The following is a 20,770-nucleotide window of genomic DNA, read 5'->3' on the forward strand; positions in this document are numbered from 1 at the left end:
TTATAACGTATTCATAATCTCAACATATCAATACTCACAACTCAAACCAAACTTTTATTCATCAACAACACTATTGCCACATTTGTGACCCATTTCATATATTCTTTTGTAATCCAAGTGTTCCAACTTAATAATACTTCAATCATCATGAAAATACCATAAAACATACCTTAGATGATGGAGGAATAAGCCTTGGATGATAATACACCTTTTTCTCCACAACCCTATTTCACCCTTTCTTGGATTTTCTTGGTTTAGATGACTTTAGTTTGCGGTTTTAGTAAAGCTTGATTCACTTCAAATCTTGTGTTTGATCTTTGATTCTCTTGGTTTTCTTATGGATGAGAAAATACGGAAGGTTCTAGAGGTCTTGAGAGGTTGAAGAAGGATGGAAAATGAATAAAATGAAGTGGGATCACATTTATAAACTTGGAACATTTCAGCTCCCGTCATGAGTCTCCACGGACCGTCCACGGTCCGTGGAACCAAGTGCGGCCGGTGGAACTGGTCGCGGTTCATGACCAGGCCAGCCCTTCTCTGCCGGGCTTCCTCACGGACCCATCCACGGTCCGGGAATATTATATGGGCGTGGGAAGTGGTCGGGAAATCACCGGCTCATCAAGCCAAAGTTGTTCCCGTCGCTTCGTTTGATCTCCAATCCTTACGGAACTTTCTTAACACTTGTTTATCACTTCATTAGCAATCTACGGAATGTCATGCAATCCTTTCTCCAAGACATCCTTAAGACATCATTAGTTCAATACTCGTAATTTGCCCAACACACTCAACTTATAATCCGCTTTTCTTAACAACTCCCTTTCCTTAGCCCGAATGTCTTTCAAATCTTATTTAGAATCATCACATGGTAGTTTTTACTTATGAAAAAATCGTATATTTCGTATTCCTCATTAGCCTATTCACTGTGCATCAACGGAAAAAATTTCCGAGGTGTAACAATATGCTAGTATCAAACAAGTCAAAAGGGTCGTTCTTCTCTCTCTTTTACTACTCCTAAAAAAAAAACTAATCCTATAAATACAAAAATTACCCGGTTCAGAGGCCCCTCCTTGGGGAAAGAACCGAGTCCATAAGAAACCAAGGGGGTGGATGATCTATGCCACTAATGATAAAAAAGAAGCTATAAAAGAAAAATTAAAGAAAGAAAAAAGTAACATCTTTTTGAATTTTTCTTGGTATATATATATATATATATAGGCTAAGAACTAAAAAAATCCTATGGCATAATCATCCTCGACCTCAAAAGTATCAGAAGTATCCCACCCCACACTTAAAAATATGCATTGTCCTCGATGCATGTATAGTAAAGGAAAAATTAAAATAAGGGTGAGAAATACTCCCTGAGACCCTCTAGGGCCTAGCTAGCAGCATAATCCTCAACATCAAGGGTCGGTACGACCCCACACTTAAGCTCAAACGTGCTCCCACTACAAGAAAGTGGAGATACGACGACATTTATTTAGTGACATTTGAAATAAATGTCGGGGAAAAAGGAATTTCTCGACATTTATGAAAAATGTCGTAAAAATAATGACATGTGATGTAAAATGTCGTAAATATAGCGACATTTGACGAAAAATGTCACTAAAATAATGACATTTGGCGTAAAATATCGCTAAACAATGATTTTTGGCGTAAAATGTCGTTAAAATAACGACATTTGATACAAATGTCGAAAATATTATGACATTTATTTCAAATGTCATACTATTAGTCGCTAATTACCGACTTTTTACACCTAATGTTGGAAATCTAAACCTTTTAAATTATGTCATCACTCTTTATATTTAACTCTAGGAAAAGAATTACTCGGATGCATAAATTAGTAATTTTATATATATATATATATATATATATATAGCGAATATTGAGTTTGGATCTAAAAATATGGCTAAATTACAAACAACAACAACACATCCAGTGTAGTCCCACACGTGACTAAATTATTTGTGTAAATTAGTTAAAATTAAATTATACAATTATAATAATAGAGCTATTGAATATTTCTACCAATTAAAGAAAACCGTTGCACATATGACTTTTTAAAAGTATTTAACTAGTAGTATTAGAATAGGTGTCATTGCGATAATATTTAAAGAATATTAATTATTTTCTTAATATGACTTGGCTTTTTTATCCACTATTGATCTTTTCATTATTGTTGTGGCCAGCTTCTATTATGAATTTTTACAACATTCTTCATAGGGCACTCTTATTTTTTTCTTCTTCGAACTCTGGTAATGGAGGAAAGAGCGAGAAAAAGGCATCGACGACAATTGATTTTACTACGGGACAATTCGTGTCATAATGTTCATATCAATCTATTGGAACTTATACCGGTGTCTAGTGTCATGCACTTGCCTAACTATCATCTCTCATTGTTAGTGTCGGTTCGGATCGAGGAGTGGTTTCCACAAATATGTTCTTTCGATAATTAACATAAATATACAAATTTCTTATTCCTGAAATATTTTGTTGTTCTTAAACATTGATTTTATTTTTCACCATTCTTCATGTAAATTGTCTACATATTTTTTATAGTTAAGAAGTATGTTTTTTCTAGCATATTTGCCGACAAAAAAAACCCTTAATTATAAATGACCCCCCTCCGTCCCTTTTTACTAGTCTAGTATTTTAAGAATAATATTTATTTTACTAGTCTATTTTAGCCAATCAAGAGAGATTATTTCGAACTATGATTATATTTTTGTTTCTTTTGTTATTTAAAGTATATGTTTTTCTTTAGAAATTTCATCATTTTATATTATTTATTTTGTATTTGTATGTACTATAAAACAACATTTAGATGAGATGTCGGATACGATAGTCATATTTATTTTATTTATATGCATTTGAACTTTATTTAAGCTCTTATTAAAGTAATTGATTTTACAAGGAATACTATTTGCTACTACTAATAAAAAAAGCTTATGAAATTATAGTAGTTATAGAAATAGGAGCAGTATTTTTTTTTTTTTTTTTTTATTTTGGTTCTATGTACTTTAATACTCTTTTTCATTTGGAACCGTACTTTCCCCCCAAAAATTAAAAAATCCCCAAAGACTAAATCTTCCCCCCAATAATTTTAAACTTAATCAAATACTACTCCCACGAATAAAAAAAATTGGAACCCTAACCTTTTCCCTTCCCCCAATTCCCTTTACGTCAAAGGCTGCACCGGCGGCCTAATTTCTCCATTTCTCTCTCTCTCTCTCTCTCTCTGCTTGAATTTTATTTGTCATTTACTTTTCTTGATTTATTTTTTCTTTTGTAGGTTTTATGAAGTGGAGTCCCGAAAGAGATTAATTGTATAATATGATTGTTGCATTGGATCATATTTTTGTGGATGTGAAGGTAATCCTCTCGGCGTGGGCTTTAGGATTGACACCGAATTTTGAGATCCGTATTTTACTTTTTTAACTCTGTACGTGAATGTAGCAATACTCTTATTTCACGATCTTTTGTCTTCTATAAAAGTTGCCTTCTATATTGTTTAAACCATATTTTTCCAACTTCTAATATTTGCCTTTATCTTTGGTTTGCTGTCAGAGATCTCTTTCTCATCTTCATCAGAAGTCGATATGCAAAAGTTAGAGTCAAGAAGAGAAGTCTTTTGAAGAGGATGCATGTTGTCATAGAGATTCAAGATGTTTATTTGTATGAAGCCTCAACAAGTGACAATCAATGAATTGGTGTTTTGTGGTCACTAGTCAATATTAGATTTTATTTATAGCATTCTCACTTAGGAGAAAATTTTTGTATTCTTCGGGAACCATATATATTTAATGGTGTTAACGAGATTTTTCAAAAGTTTGTCGAAGTGACTCTTTTGTTTAATTCAAAGTTCTATTGTAGTGTATAACTTGTGTACTGGAATTATGTGATTCATCGTGGCATTAGATTAGATTTTTTCAGTATATAAAAAAGAAAAATGAGGCTATTGACTAGAGATGATTTTCCGACATTTCTATGTATGCGTAGTAAGGATGGTATGATTTGATGACATTTCGTTATATGTCGCAATTAAATTAATTTCAAAATCGGTGACATTTAATAAAAGTTGCAAATAAATGTCGCTAATTATTTTGCCGACATTAATCTAAATGTTGGAAATTTTGTTGTGACATTTTTAAAAAGTTGTAAATAAATGTCATAAATTATGTACCGACATTAATATAAATGTCGAAAAATTCCCGACCCTCAAATTTACGACATTTGTACTAAATGTAAAATAAATGTCGCTAAGTGATTTTGCGACACTTAGGGCACTTAATATGACATTTATAAAATGTCGTCGTAAGCCTAATTTCTTGTAGTGTCCTCAGCTTTCAACTTCGGGTACTCAAACTTCCCATAATCTACAAAACAGAAATAAAATAAAACGTGACACTATAAATATAAAAATCTAAAACTATTACACATTGGGTTGACTCCCAATAAGCGCCATAGTTGACGTCGCCATCACTTTCACGACTTTTCCTTCCACTTAAAGGATATAATTGTGCCCCTAATTTCGCATCAAATTTTCTACTCCGCTGATGGGGCGGTGGTGTGAAAGTAAAGTAACCAAACAATAAGTGTCACATCTTGCACTTCTTGGCCCTTAAGTGAGGAATGTCATTTTGTCTTTTCGGTGTGAAAAATTTCAGGATGTAAGGCTCTTGTTCCTCATCTATACACTTCTTCATCGGGGTGGAGGGCTCGATTTCCATGTCACCAGCCAAACACAATGTAGAAAAATGTTTAGAATGAGGATCAACACGCCCCAACTCCAAAACTGCATTATTTTTTACATCCTTACTAATGTATAGTCCCTCAACCTCGGCATCCTTAACAATATTCTTGTCGAATGACTGGAATTCCTCTTTCTGCTCCAAGTCCTGACTACTATCCACGGCAATCGGTAGTTGGGCATCAGATGCCTCAACCTTTTTATTTAATTGAGCCTGCATGTCATGGATATCTGGGCAGAATTGGTCTATCTCTTGCCGTAGCTCAGTCCTGCCTTCTATCAATTGTATCGCCATGTCCGTAACACCATCACGGAGAAATCCATGAAATTTCAATTGTTGAGCTTGTTCCGTTAGCCAAGATTGGCTAACTATCTCTGTTTCTTCAAAGCTATCTCCTTGCGGGAACTTCTTCTTCTTCTTCTTCTTCTTCTTCTATTTGAGGTTCGTCTTGGGTATTGGCTAAGCTTGTAACTTGCAGAACATTACAGGTTCAGCCTCGGCCTGCATCTCTGTGAGTTTGGCATGAATCCTCTCTATGGCCTTCCCTAGTTCTGCGGTTTGCTCTCTTATCAATGTGTTGTGCTCCATCATTTGTTTCATCATATCTCTAACCGAGCAAGATTTTCCGCATTCTCCACTTCATTACTCCTGTTAATATCACAAACAACAAGAGAATCATAATAGGGGCTCGGGGATGGGAAATAAGAGTTAGGACAACCATTCCAATGGCCATCTTGACCACCACATATACTACAAACATTCCACTCAAAGGATTGGGGAGGTGCACACAACCCATTCCAGGAAATTTTATGACTGTGTTTCCACAGGTGGGATCCTCCACAAATTAGACAAGAATCACCAAAATAGGAACAACCACCATTCGGCCAATTTTTATTCCAACATTCCATGTCAAGAAAGATAATCAAAATATTAAATAAAAAAAACTTGAATACACAAAAAGAAAAGTCTAATCTAGATAAATAGTTAATTTCTAAGTCCCCGGCAATGGCACCAAAAACTTGTTGCTCCCAAATGCACACGCAAATATATGCGGTCGTACAATTAATATAGGATTTAAAGTCTAGATATCGTACTCACAGAGACTTGTGATTAACCGTCAACTAAATTAAACTAATGTTAATTATCTAAAAAAGAAATAAAATCCAAATATATATTTATAAACTAAATAAAAATAAAAGAAAAAAATAATGAACTTCAACCAAGAAAGAGCGGATTTTTATCGGAGAAGAGATAGATCTTGGGCTATGACCACTAACTGTTACACCTCGGTAATTTCATGACGTTGTGTCGTGAATGGACTGGCGTCGGTCAAGGCAGACACGAGACCTTCACGACTACAAGAGGGTGATTGGAAACCTTAATGTATATACGATAAGATTCTTAAGTTATTGGACTTGGCGAAACTAGGCTCATCATGAAAGTGAAGTATAAGTTACGTTTGGGAAGGATTTCACGGGTGTCGAGCTAACGAATGTGTAGCAAGGATTTAAGGACGAGTTATAATGTCCATTAGATCGTTAAGGAAGTGTTGCACAAGTACCAAGAAAATTCCATAAGGATTCGAGATCAAACGAAGCGACGAGAACGAAATCGGGAAAATTGGGGATTATACGGTCATATATACGGACCGTATATTTTATACGGCCCGTATACTTGACCGTAGAACCCTTCCAGTGAAGGGTGATTTTTCTGGAGATTCTGGAAGGAACATACGGTCCAATATACGGACTGTATAAATTGTACGGGCCGTATATTGAACCGTATATTCCGGGTCGGGTCCGAATTCTATTTTTTATATATGCACGGTTTCACCTTCTTTTTCTCATTCCTCACTTCTCTAATCTTCCAAAAACCTCTAGAATCCTCTCCCTAACACATCAATACATATCCAAGAAGGGGGAAACAAAGATTAAACATCAAAGATTAGTAGAATCAAGGTTGTGAATGCTTCCTAAAGATTGATAGAAGTTGAGAATCTCTTCGGTATTGAAGCGGAGTCCCTCTCAAGTGAAGTGTTTTCATTTAAGGACCATCTCTACATAAACAAAGGTGAGTATTACAATTGTTTCATGTTTGTAAGGGTGTTGAGTAGTTGAGGAACTTGAATTAGGAACAAGTATTGAATATGAGCTTGAGTATACAAATAATGGTATATTGGTTAGAAGGGTAGTTGAATTGTGATTCATGGTATGATACAAGTATAATTTTAGTATAAATGGTGTTAATGATGTCGAGGAAGTATTATGTGAACGATATACGTGAAGTTGCACGATAGTTATGGTTATGGAGAATTCCGGAAATGAGTTTGGGGATTGAATAATGTTTAACTTGAGGGAATTTGCGTATTATGATATTATGGATGTCGTTGTATGGTTTGGGAGCTGTTTTGTTATATGAGGGAAAGTTGTCAAAACAAACGAAATGCTGCCCAATTTTCGTTAGCCTTATCCGCCTTAGTTTAGGCTTAAGCATATCTTCAACAATCTAACCTTCGTACGACCCTTTTTGTATGTAGAATCGTAAGTCGGAAGGAAAGCTTTTAGTCGACGTCGTTAAGGAGATACAAAGGTATGTGAGGCTATCCCTTCTCGCTTCAAAGGCATGACCCCATATGTTAATCCCATATATGTCACTACCCATATTTCTATTCCTGGAAATGCCAAAGGTTTAAAGTTCCTGAAGAATCTTACAATGACTCCAATTCGAAAGATTTTCAAACGTAACATTTTAAATGATTCCATGATGTGACTGAGTGGGCTATAAAGCATATGGCCTCGACTGTGTTCGAGCAAAGTTATATAACATATGGTCCCGTGTATAAAGCATATGGCTTGACTAAGTACCGAGCTATATAACATATGGCCTCAGTTATGTCGTGGATAACCCCGGACACGACCCATGATGATGATGACGCCATAATGTACTTGGAGGGTTACGACCTTACGTCACTCCGAGAGAGCGTATCTTTATTTGGGATCTCATGCATGCTACGTATATTATATGTATATATATGGTATGTATATGTATATAGGGGATATGGGAAAAGGTGAGGCGCTATAGACGCATAGCCACCTGATCAGCTGGCATATTATGATATCATCCCGGACGCGGGATGCCCGGACGCGGGCTATATGGATGATGGATCGGGCCGTACGTTCCACGGCAATATATTGATATATGGATCGGGCTGCACGTTCCGCAGCAATACATGATATGATATTTACGCGTATGCATGCATGGCTCCGCCTTAAGAGGCAAGCAATCACCAGTTACCTTCTCGTCTTTACTTTACTTTCTTGTTCTTCTGTTACCTTATGATGCATGCCTTACATACTCAGTACATTGTTCGTACTGACATCCTTTCTTTTTTTGGATGCTGTGCTCATGCCCACAGGTTGACAGGGACACGATCCAGCTTCCTACGAGTCACATCCGCTTACACCGGAGCACTTCCATAGGCCGGAGGTGCTGTCTCGGATATATTCTTTTGTGTATATATATTTGGATATGATGGGGTCTTGTCCCATCTTCATGACTTTAGAGTTTCAGTTAGAGGCTCGTAGATACTGGTATGTGGGTAACGGTGATTATGTGACCCTTGATGTATACTTTGCATATTATTCTTTTGCTGCCGTGAGGGCTTGTATATGTGGATATGTGTACATGTTTTATGGAGCATATATGTGTACGAGTTAAGATGACAGTAGCATGATGGGTGGTGCTCGGTAGTCAGCTCCGAGTACCCGTCACGGCCCTCTAGGCAGGTCGTGACACTAACAATCCAGTTGAGTCTTCAAATTGTTCTACCTATAGGTTACTAGTTGACGGGTTGATGTTAACTTTATGAGTGTTTTCCGAGTTGTTTACAAGCCTGTAGATGCTACTATAATGCCTATGTTCCTATGGTCGCCAGAGGTAACAAGAACGCATTTACTTTTCCGTATTCAACTAAACAAGGCTAAAAGGTATATTTCTATCCTCATTAGCAAAACGATTAATCGAACAAGCTCTATTTATTCTTATTACGCATGTAAATTCCCTATCCCTAGTTCAATTCACACGCCACAGATAGTGTCTAACTATTTCGTCAAATAATCAAACAATTAAGATCAATAATAATTAAATAACCCAAAGATGGAAAATCATTAGATATGAACGATAATCACACGTCAACTTTCATGTTTAAGCCAAAATCCTAGAACTGAAGAGTTTAGCTCCACACAGACATGGAGGAAAAACAACAAATCATCCGAACAAAAACGTAAAAATGAGTATTACAAAGAAGAGAAGGTAAAACCCTCTACAGCCTCCACAGTGGCTCCAAGCTCTCTCTAGGTCAAAAATTTAGTAAAAACCCTGTAGAATATGTATTTATAGGATACCAAAAGGCCTAGACTTTTAAAAACCAAATCCAACTCGGACCGGGAAAAAGTAACGGGCTGCGTGAAAGGCCAAAATAGATTTAGAGATGTATGCTGCTCGCGTTGTGCACCGCTACCAAATTATTGTGCCTTCACTGCATCAGTGGTTCTTACGGTTTTGCTGCCCAATTCGTCACGTCAATTAGTTGCATGCCACATAGACAAATGTTAGGTATCCTCCATTTTGTCTTCCAACGTTTGTTCATTTTAATTCCTTGAATTCTAACTTTCTCATGGACAACAGCATCGGTGCACTTCCTTCTCTTATTTTCTTATTTCGCACATTTGATGGCACCAATTATTTCATAATAATTTCACAATCATTAGACCACTAGTGGATGTGTCCTTATGTCTTCTTTTCTTTTCTCAATTTCCCCTTTTTTTATTCACTTTTGATCGAAATCTCTTCATCTTCACACCGCTTTATTTCTACATTGTAAAAATATCATATTAGCACAAACCATTATAATTAATACTCAAATTACGATTAAAAGCACTGAAATATGAGGCAAACAATGGATAAATATATGCATTTTTGGCCCAACATTACAATGAAACAGCAAAGGAATAGATGAAAGATAACAAAGAGGAAATGAGAAAAGACATAAAGAGGACTAGATTAGTAGCAAAAACACAATGCAGCAATAGCCCACCCATCTATTCCTATGCTTTGCAAAATCAGTCAGACTTAGTGGGGTAATCTGTTGTTCTGGCTCTCCAACACAACACTTTAATAGCGAAACATGATACACAGGATGAATGGGGCCCGTGTCTGGTTAATCTAACTTCTAAGCCACTTGACCAATGAGCTTTAAGTACTTGGAAAGGCCACAATATCGCCTGTCCAGCTTTGGATGTTGTTGCAAACTCACAGTGTTTTGACGTTAGGGCTTAAGCTTGACAAATACTCAGCCCCCCACAGCAAACTCAAGCTCAGTACGATGTTTGTCAGCCAACTTCTTCATGCGAGCCTGTGCCTTAATCAAATTGAGCTTTAACAGTATCAAAATCTCAGCCGAATCCAGAAATAATATTTCCACCAGCTCACTAGAACTTCTAACCCTGATGTAGCGAGCCTGAAGGGGAGTCATACCTGCCGAAGTTTGGTATGAAGTGTAGTACCAATACTCGGCCCAGGGCAACATGGAAACCCAGCGGGGTGGAGAATCAGCAACATAACAACTAAGTTATTGCTCAATGCATTTATTAAGGGCCTCGGACTGCCCCTTGGATTGCGGATGGTAGGCGGTACTCCTTGCCAAAAAAGTGCCCTGCAAGCGATTAATTTTTCTGCCAAAAGGCATGCAAGAACCTGGGATCACGATTAGTGACTATGGTTCTTGGGGGCCCAGAAAGACGAATAATTTCCACCACAGAGGCTTCTGCAACAGTTTGAGTGGAAAATTAAAAGTGGAAGGCAAGGAAATGAAGTGACCACACTTCGTTAACCGATCAACCATTGTCATGATGGTAGATTTTCACTTTGAGCTAGGTAAGCTCATGATAAAATCCATTGCAATGTCTTCGAATACAAATCAGGGATTGGCAAGGGTTGCAACAATCCTTACGGATGGTGGTACGTCCTTCACTTGTTGGCAAGTTTGACAGGAAACAACAAAATTGTGGACATCACACCTCATCTGCTTCCAGTTTCACTGGAAGCTAATCTAGGCTAGTCGAAGTTTATGTTGTAACATTGGTAGGTCAACAAATATATAGGCTATGTCCAGTAGTTGTTTGGTAAAACCCATTATCCATTTGCCTTCATTGCTCCTAATTTCCGCTTCTATGCCTCAATGTCCCCTATTGTACGTGCAATGAAGATCCATCAGTGGTGAGTTTATAATGATGTGTTGGAGGTGCCAGCCAATTTACTTTCTCCATTTACTTTTACTTGTCCAGTATTTTAAAAATAGATTTTTACTTTTACTTGTCACTTTTAGCATATAAAGAGAAGATAATTTCTTTTTTTCCTGTTTTATCCATAGTATTAATTACTCATTTCAAATCATCTTTCAAATTCATTAAAAATATGCACCAATTAATATGGGCATCACGGTAAATTAATCACTTCATTTATTATTCCTTAAGACGCGTGCAAAATCCATAGTGGATAAGTAAAAGTGAACGGAGGGAGTATTTCAAATAGGGAAAAGGGTCAAATATACCCCTCTACTTTAGTTTATTAGCTAACTTTGCCCTCCGTTAACCAAAGTAGTCAAATATACCCCTCCCATTACAAGTTGGGGCAAAATATACCCCTAGCGTTAGCAAAGTTTCAAAAATACCCCTCATTTCTAACATATTTTCACATAAACAAGTCTAGTTATTGAAATTGGGTGGCATGGACGCCACATGGCATTTAACTTATTCTATGTGGTTCCTAAGTGGCAAATTTTTTAAAAACGATTTGGAAAATTGATTTTTCTAAAAACAAATCTGTTAAAAATGGCATTTATTAAAAATCTGATTTTTTATTTTTTATTTTATAAAACCCGTTTCTTAAAAAAATATTCTGAAAAATGGATTGTTTTATTAAAAAATCTGGAAAATGATTTTTTTTAAAATCATTTTTTCGATTTTTTAAAATTAATACCGACTTTAAAAAAAAGGACACTTTAAAAAAAAAATACTTTACAGTTTTCCAGATTTAAAAAAAAAAAATCATTTGCTAGATTTTTAAACTAAAATATCCAATTTTTGAGAATATATTTTAATAAAACTGGTTTTATTAAAACAAAAAAGTTTCAGATTTTTAATAAAAGCCATTTTTTTCAGATTCGTTTTAAAAAATTCAATTTTCTAGATTGTTTTTTAAAAAATTGTCAGGTAGGCACCACATACAACCACAACAACAACATACCCAATTGAATCCCACAATGTGCGGTCTGGGGAGGGTAAAGTGTACGCAGACCTTACCCCCACCTTGGAAGGTAGGGAGCCTATTTCCGAAAGACCCTCGGCTCATAAGAATACAAGGAAAACAAGGGAAAAGGGTCAGATACGGACAAGCAAATCAAAACAATGCGCAAATTAGAAATAGCAAGAGCAACGAAGTCATGATAAAACAACAAAGATAGACAAGACCCAACACATAGAAGCAGGATAAAAATACTCTTAATACGAGAAAGGAAACGTCGCAGCCCCCCATTAGCCCTCTACCCTGATACTCGACCTCCACCCCTTCCTATCACTGGTCATGTCCTCGGTAAGCTGAAGTAGCGCCATGTCCTACCAAATCACCTCTCCCCAGGCCTTCTTTGGCCTACCCCTCCCTCTCTTCAGGCCCACCACTGCCATCCTCTCACACCTCCTCACTGGCGCATCAGTGCATCTCCGCTGCACATGGCTGAACCACCTAAACCTTCCTTCCAGCATTTTATCCACCACAGGGGCCACACCCACCTTATCCCGAATCACTTCATTCTGAATCCTATCTCTCCTGGTATGCCCGCACATCCATCTCAGCATCCGCATCTCAGCTACCTTCATCTTCCGAACATGAGCTTTCTTAACTGGCTAGCATTTCGTCCCATACAACATAGCCGGTCTAACCACCGCTTTGTAGAACTTTTCCTTTAGAATAGGCGGCACCTTCTTATCGCACAACACCCCCGATGCGAGCTTCCATTTCATCCTTCCCGCTCCAATACGATGTGTGGCATCGTCGTCAATCTCGCCAGTCCCTTGACGATCGACCCCGTACTTGAAACTTTCTTTCTTCGGGATGACCTGAGTATCCAACTGCACGTCCTCATCCTCTACTTGACTCCCATCACTGAACTTGCACTCTAAGTACTCTGTCTTAGTCCTGCTCAACTTGAAACCCTTCGATTTCAGGCACCACATAGAATAAGTTAAATGCCATGTGGCATCTATGTCACCCAATTCCAATGACTAGACTTGCTTATGTGGGAATATGTTATAAATGAGGGGTATTTTTAAACTTTGCTAACGGTAGGAGTATATTTGGCCCCAACTTGTAACGGGAGGGGTATATTTGACTACTTTGGCTAACAGAGGGCAAAGTTAGCCAATAAACTAAAGTAGAGGGGAACATTTGACCCTTTTCCCTTTCAAATATGATTGTAGCCTTGTAGTTCTTTTTAGTGATCTAGTTTCTTAGCAAGACTGTAATTAAGTTTTTCTTCGTGCTCCCACTATTTATTTCGTCAAGAACTTCCGTTTTTTATCCAATCTTTATATGATTAAAATAGGAGGTGATGGATTGAGTTGTACTTGCTCATAGTTCTAGGTGATTTTGAAAAGTTAATGTGCTTTTTTGTTTGATTAGGACTGTGAAGTTGTGCTGCTAATTTTGCCTCTTTTATTTGTTTTTCTAAATTAATTTCCCATCATATTTTCTATAAAAATATAAAATAAAACTTCTAATATTTCTTGGTCTTGACTTGAGAAGGGAAACTCTATTTTGAGTAGGGGAGGGATGGCGGAACTGGCATTTTTGGGGGGAATTTGGGTTTCGCATATTTTGAATTGAGGTGTAAGTTTGTAAAGATGTGGGCATGTCCACTTTCTTTTATTTTTCTGAAGAGGTCTGTTTTCACAAACCTTTAGCACATTTTTTTTTTGTTACTGAATTTTAATTGAGGAATTTCATAAATAGCTATAGCCTAGAGTCTAATTACAAAACATAACTATAGTTTGAGTATTTACGTTTCATAACTATTGTTTTGGTTTAGTACGCATGTAGCTCCTGTATGCGTTCGCTTAATTTTGTTGTATCAATGTATACAATTGTGATGGATAAAATGACGATAAGTTGCATGTGTTCGCTCAATTTCACTGTATTAACGCACATATCATGCTGGATACATTCACGGTAGGCTGTATGCGCACACTCAATAGACTGTATCAGCGCATGCAGTCGCCCTGGGCACGCAAAATTGCAGGATAATTATACATACATACAACATACAGTCGTCCGCCATTGAAGATACTTACAACATACAGTCGAAGAAGACGACGACCCAGATCTATGCTATTCTCCATACATACATACAACCCTCTGTGTTCCGCCATTACATACATACAAAATACCGTCGAAGATGTAACACCTCGTACCTCCTAACTAAGCTACGTTCGTGATTCAGGACTTAGGAAACCATGGCGGGGAGTGTTAGGATTAAAATTCGCTGCAGTTCAGCATTCCTAGTTTCACGCCAGGATTTACAGACCGTAAATTGATTTACGGGCCGTAAATTGGTCCGTAGATGGACCTCAGGAAATCCAGCTCACTGTAATTGATTTACGGTGGGTTTTACAGTCCGTATAATTTTTACGAACAACGTACTTCGGACCTTAAATATGGAGGGGAAGGTACCAAGTTTCTGTTACTGATTTACAGCCACTTTTTATAGACCGAAAAAAAGGACCGTAAATTGTCTCGATGGCTGAACAGTATATAAACGCGTTTTCAATTCTTTTTTCCATATTTTCATTCTCTCCAAACCCTAGAACAAAGTTCTTCTCCTTTCCTCATCCTACTACATCAAGGTAAGCCTATTCCTAGCCTTTCAAGTGAATTCTAACATGTATCCATGATTAATAAATAAGAATTCATTATTCCCAACCTAGGGTTTTCAAGAAAACCCATCTAAGGGATTCAAGATTAAGGCTTCTGGATTTCTTCTTCAAGTTCAGATCTTTTTACAAGTTTTGGAGCAACTAAGGTATGTAGGGTTTCTATCTACATGTGGAGACATCATTGTTTTTTCCCACGCCACGTTCTTCCATGATTATACGAAATTACACTAAAACTAAGGTTTCCAGCCATGTTCATGATAACTCTAAGTGCATGTACCATGATATACCATGTTGTATTATTATTTCGTTATTGTGTTCTTAATAGTACACTTTGGTTATTGAGAATCTATCTATAATCCATGAAAACCCATACTTTACATTCCATGGGTTATTAAATACAAAATAGGAACTTTTTATGTTTATTTTCATGAACTTCTATATGCTTCCATGTTTTCATACAAGTTATACTATATATCTATCTTCATGTTATAATACAGTCACGAATCATGTTTATATAATTCATGGGCTATTAAGCCAATTATATCTATGCTCATATTTTGGGAGTTGGAAAGATTACTGAGAAGGCTCAGATAGCCTGAAACTGTAACAACCCAGTCAATCGTTTTGAGAATCGGTGCTCTAGTTTGCATGTCATCTATTCCAAAAGCTCCGTAATAATTATTTTGACTTGCTAGCAAAATTTGAAGTCAAATGGCTATCATTTGGTTTACTTTGTAAATTTCGGCATTCAATTATTTGGATAAATTATTTATTGAGGAAAAACATGCTCTGATTGGCGATCTGAAGCTTCCGTTAGATTTTAAATATTATTTATGACCTTTAAAAATTGACGAAGCTAATTTTTAGAGTTACATTTGGTTGGTTTTTGATAATTAAGTCGGGTTTAATATTTAATATGCTTATTTATGATGAAAAGATGGTCACGGGAAGAAATAAGATTTGGATTTTGTTAGCTTCGTTTGATGTTTATGTCTTGTGGGGATGGGTGGCGCCATTTCAGAGGTGATCGAATGAGAATAGGAGAGGAAAATCTAAGTTTTGGAATTTTGAAGTCTTAAGTTTGAGGAGTTTGACCAAAAGTTTACTTTTGGGTAAACATATCCGTAATCGAATTCCGACAGTTCTTTTAGGTCAGGAATGTGATTTATGACTTAGTCAAGTCGTTGATTCGGTTCCAGAGAGGTTCGGGTGTGATTTAGGTTGTTGGTTGAGAAAATATCTTTTGAGATGATTTGGAGTTGACTACGGTCAAAATCGGGTCAAGACGGTCCTGTTTGGATGTTTTGAGATTTCATGCATATTCGTATGATGATTTTGGACTTGTTCACAAATTTTGGTTAGATTCTGATGAGTTTCAGATGTGTTTGTTTTTAGTTTCTACGTTGTTTTGAGCAAAAAAGGTATTGTAATGAGCAAACGACCTTTGTTTTGTGTTTCGATTGAACCGTTGGATCCGTATCGTAATTTCAGAGCTATAGCAACAAGACTCGTTGCGTTTCACCATCGTATGAGGGAGATATGTCCATTTTACTAAAGAACTTCACTGCTGGTTTTCTGGTGTAATTTTGCTGGAAATTATGATTGCCCCTAAGTTCGCCCTTAAAAATTCTACGTTCTTTCCAAAACTTGAAAACACCATATCTCTCTCATTTTAAGGCCAAATTGGGTGATTCAAAAGGCTGTTTTGGGTGGAATCTCGTAAGGATTTTATTGGACTGGTTGAAAGTGAACATCTTGATCAATTAGCACCTCATTTGGACCGAAACAGATGCTGCATTTTTTTTTCTCCACTTGTTCGGGATTTAGTTACTTTTCTTACAAGTTTGGGAGCTCAGATTGAGGTGATTTTTGCGGTGTTGTTTTCGTCTCAGTGAGGGGGTAAGTATCTAACCTTTATTTTGGTGTTTCCCCATGATTATTTTCATTGGTTATCGATTTTATCCGAATTTGATTTGGGAAAATTGGGGTTTTAAACTCAAAAGTTGAAAAGTGAAAAATCATGGTTTTGAAGTTCAAGATGATGGCTTTTTAAGCGGGTTTTCTGGATCTAGACTAATTAATCTATGGGTAAACTAATTTTGAAATAAATCTTCATTTTGCCCTTGCGGGCTTGGGGTTACCTTTTTGAGTTTGTTTTGGGGTTTCGAATTAAAGTATAGCAATATCAGTATCGTTGGACTCGTTTAAACTCATAGGGTACTATTTTACTATATTGAACCCCATTTTTTTTATGAAACTATAGTTTTTCCGTTGTGGCTCGGGTTTGGCTATTTTGTGTCCATTATATAGGTGTCCTTAGATTCATATTCTAATGTAGAATTCATATTTGATAGATGTTAATCATTTCGAGGCTCTCTCAAGAGGAAAGTCAAGGCTCAATTGGATTTGTTCGTGGTTCCAGCTCGGCAGCGAGGTAGGTTACGACTTACCTTTAAGTTAGACTCCAATTAAAGAAATATATGTGTGAGTTAGATATTAACGGGGAAAGCATGCTAGGCCTTCGGGTATGAAGTTGGGATGAAATTCTATTAGGTTGGTTGTTGCTGATTGTTGCTTGTTGCCTTGTTATTGTGATTAGGCTTGTTGTCTTAATTGCTGTGTTGCCATACGTGTTGCACTCATTTATCTCTTGTTGTGTCATTTATCATCGAAGAAAGGAAAGATAATGAGATTAGGCCTGAATTGTGTTGTATAATTATGATAATACGCGGTTGAAATCTTGATTATGATTTACTGTTGATGATGATATCATGCATGATGACCACCTCTATAATGGCATTTCACTATAAAAGCCCCAAAAAAAAAAATTGCAACCGATTTTTTATGTCATATTTACCACTCTATAAGAAATTTTACCTATAAAAACCACTAAGAAACTGGAATCTAGTTGCAAGTTTGAACACAAATGTTCGCCAATTCAACGTCATATCACCATTGAGAGACTGAAATCTATGTTAAATAAGCTATAGTTACAAATTTCTTCAATCAAGATTGCAAGAATTTAATTTGTAAGTAGCTTTTAAAATATGTGCCTTAAAGTTACAATCTTTGTACATTTAGTTATGAATTTTTTTTTTTTTTTTTATTTATTTTTTTTTTTTTTCCACCCATTTAGGAGGATTTATAGTGTTTCCACACTTCCCCTCCAGTGTGACTCGAACCCAGAACCCAGTTACAATCTTTGTACATTTAGTTATGAATTTAATAATATAGTAATAGCTTTATTTATTTTTTAATTAGTGAAATATGCATATCTTTTGATATTTCAACTTTAAATAATTTTCTTATCCTATAAAAACTTAAAAATGAAAAAAAAAAATGGGTATGATAGCAAATAATATTTAAAGTCAAATGTTGTTATAGGTGTACTGATATTCAGCTAAAAGTATATATTTATATTATTTATCGCCTCACATCTTATGCATAATTGTGTTGTTATATTGTTATCTTGAGTTGTTTGAGCTTATTACGAGTGTTATGTGTGTCGGAAATGTGTAAGATGAACACTGTTTACCCCGAAATACAGATAACAATTAGATTTGTAAGTGGTGAATAGGATATGTGGACGAACTTAATCTTTTGGTAAATATGAATTCTAAATGGATATTTATACGATTATATTAATGTATATGTGTATATATAAAGTATATAATAAGCGGATGATATGTGTTAAATATGCTAAATAATGATAATGAGATAGAATGAAAATGCCAAACAATATATAAGATTGGTTCGGTTTTGGATGAACACTACGAATTCGGACCAATCTGCTTGAAGAGAACTTTAATATTTCAGATGGTTACAATGTTGTGATATGGAAAAAAAGCTAACCCAAAAAAAGGGGGGGGGGGGGGGGGGGTGTTTGCCCTTGATTTATAGGTATTCCTAATGGGCCTTTAGTACACTACCAAAAAGCCTTTCTAAACAAACCCTAAAAAGGATAAGGCTGATCCGTACGGTCTGACACCCGTACGGTTGTCAACACAAATAATGGAATGGTTTCATGACCCGTGGCAGGCCCACAACTGATTATCCGGACCAACGGACACTTACATTCGGGCTCTGATTATCCGGACTAACGGACAAGCTTATTTTGGCTCGGATCTGTTGTGTCTGGTGCAACACCTTGGTGTGGAGCAAGATCGAATGGATTTGTGCCCATTTGAACTTGCCTTTTGCTCCGGTCTTACCTATAACAAATTGACCCGGTCTTTACTGTATACAGATAGTCCCCACACTTTCCGAATCGTAAGTTCACCAGAGTGACGGGAAGTGGAAAAGTCTCAAACCGGTGGTCTCATTCATAAGTTCGTTCTACCTTCAAAATAGGCAGGAACCGCAACATCACCTCACATCATGTCCTTCTGACTTCGGCCACGTGTCCCATTCTGAGTGGCCAACTTCAGAAACTGCCTCAAGCCATGTCTCTTCAAATCACGTCTCATTAATCTCGAACACGTGTCATCTCCCGATTGGTTGGCCTCGGTAACCGCCACGGTAAAATGTCTATATAAGAGTTACAGCTTTTTTTCTACCTTTCATTTTTCACTTTCAACATTTCTTATTTTCGTTTCTTTGCTTGAACTGCCCCGTTATCACGAATCTTCTTGTCCCTTTAAGCCAAACCTTCATATCTTCAACCTGAATTTTCAAATCTTCAAACTTTCAAGTTCATATATTCATCTCAACCTTCAAGCCTTCATCTGAATCTTCAAATCTTCTTCAAACCTTCAAATCTTCATACCAACTTCTTCATAAATTCATACTTGACCAAAAAATGTCAACGAACACCTACTCTGCTTCTCAGAATGTACTCTCGGCTTCATCTATGAGTACCGCACCTGCTCCCAAACCCGGAGGTAAGACACTTCCTCAACCGATGGCCACGGACATAATACCCGTGAAGCCCAATTATAACCACGAATTTACAGTCGAAAAGGTTGTGCAAGCATCGGATAGGGGTTTCGACGTGAAACATTATCCCTCATCAATTAAAGAAGATCGTCTTTCTCGGGTTCGGGTCGAGTGTGGATGGGACAAACGTCCAGTGCAGGTGTTTGCCCCCGGTGACGATGAATCCATCACCGATTATAAGGAAGGGTTTCTGTACGTTTATACGTACCCGTTCACTCTCAAGCTCGACCCTCCTATTGATCCGGTCATTCTCGAGATGTGCCGGACGTATAATGTGTGCCTTGCCCAAATTGGGCCGATTATCTGGAGGATCGTGGCCTGCCTTCGTCTATTGGCAAATAACACCAATAAAGAGTTCACGTTGGCACACTTCATTCGGCTGTATTGCCCGAGGATCTTTCGCGGGGGTGTGATAAAGGTCTCCAAATGAGGCCGAAACCCGATCCTTTCCTGTCTCAACGAGGATAGAGACCGAGGGTGGCTTGAACGTTTCATCCGGGTAGGACGGCGGATATTATCCCGGCGGAGTATATGCCTTTCCCAGAAAAGTGGAATGACAAACGTGAGTCCCTCAAACGTGTTTCCTTTGCATATATCCGAGCCCTTTTTCTCATTCTCTTTTTTAACTTGTTCGAAATTTGCAGTCAAGGCATGGATCCCTTCTGCCGTCCGAAATTTCCCCGAGTGGGTTGAGGCAATCATCAGCCAGCACTTACACGAAGAACGGACATGGGCAGATTTATCCCGGGACCGGTGGGTTGCGTAGAACCATGGTAACCTTTTCTTCAACTTGATGCTTTAACACTTCTATTTGTTTCGCCTTTTCTTTCTTTAACTCTTCGATGCCTAGGTTTGGGCAAAGGTTCTGTGGAACCACGACCCGCACCAACGGATGACCCTGCGACACCGGGTTCGGACTTTGATACGACAAGATCATCCCGGCTTATTGCCACAGCCGAAAAGAGGCAAAGAAAACCCTCGACCAAGGGTCAGAAGAAAAAAAAGAGGTCGAGAAGTGATGTTCGGACCCTGAGGGAAGAAACCGAGCCTGACATTATGCTTAAAAGAGTTGCGGCGGGTCCCTCCGTCGCTACCGTT

The sequence above is a fragment of the Lycium ferocissimum genome, chromosome 6, assembly GCF_029784015.1.
Source record: "Lycium ferocissimum isolate CSIRO_LF1 chromosome 6, AGI_CSIRO_Lferr_CH_V1, whole genome shotgun sequence".
Classification (NCBI taxonomy): Eukaryota; Viridiplantae; Streptophyta; class Magnoliopsida; order Solanales; family Solanaceae; genus Lycium; species Lycium ferocissimum.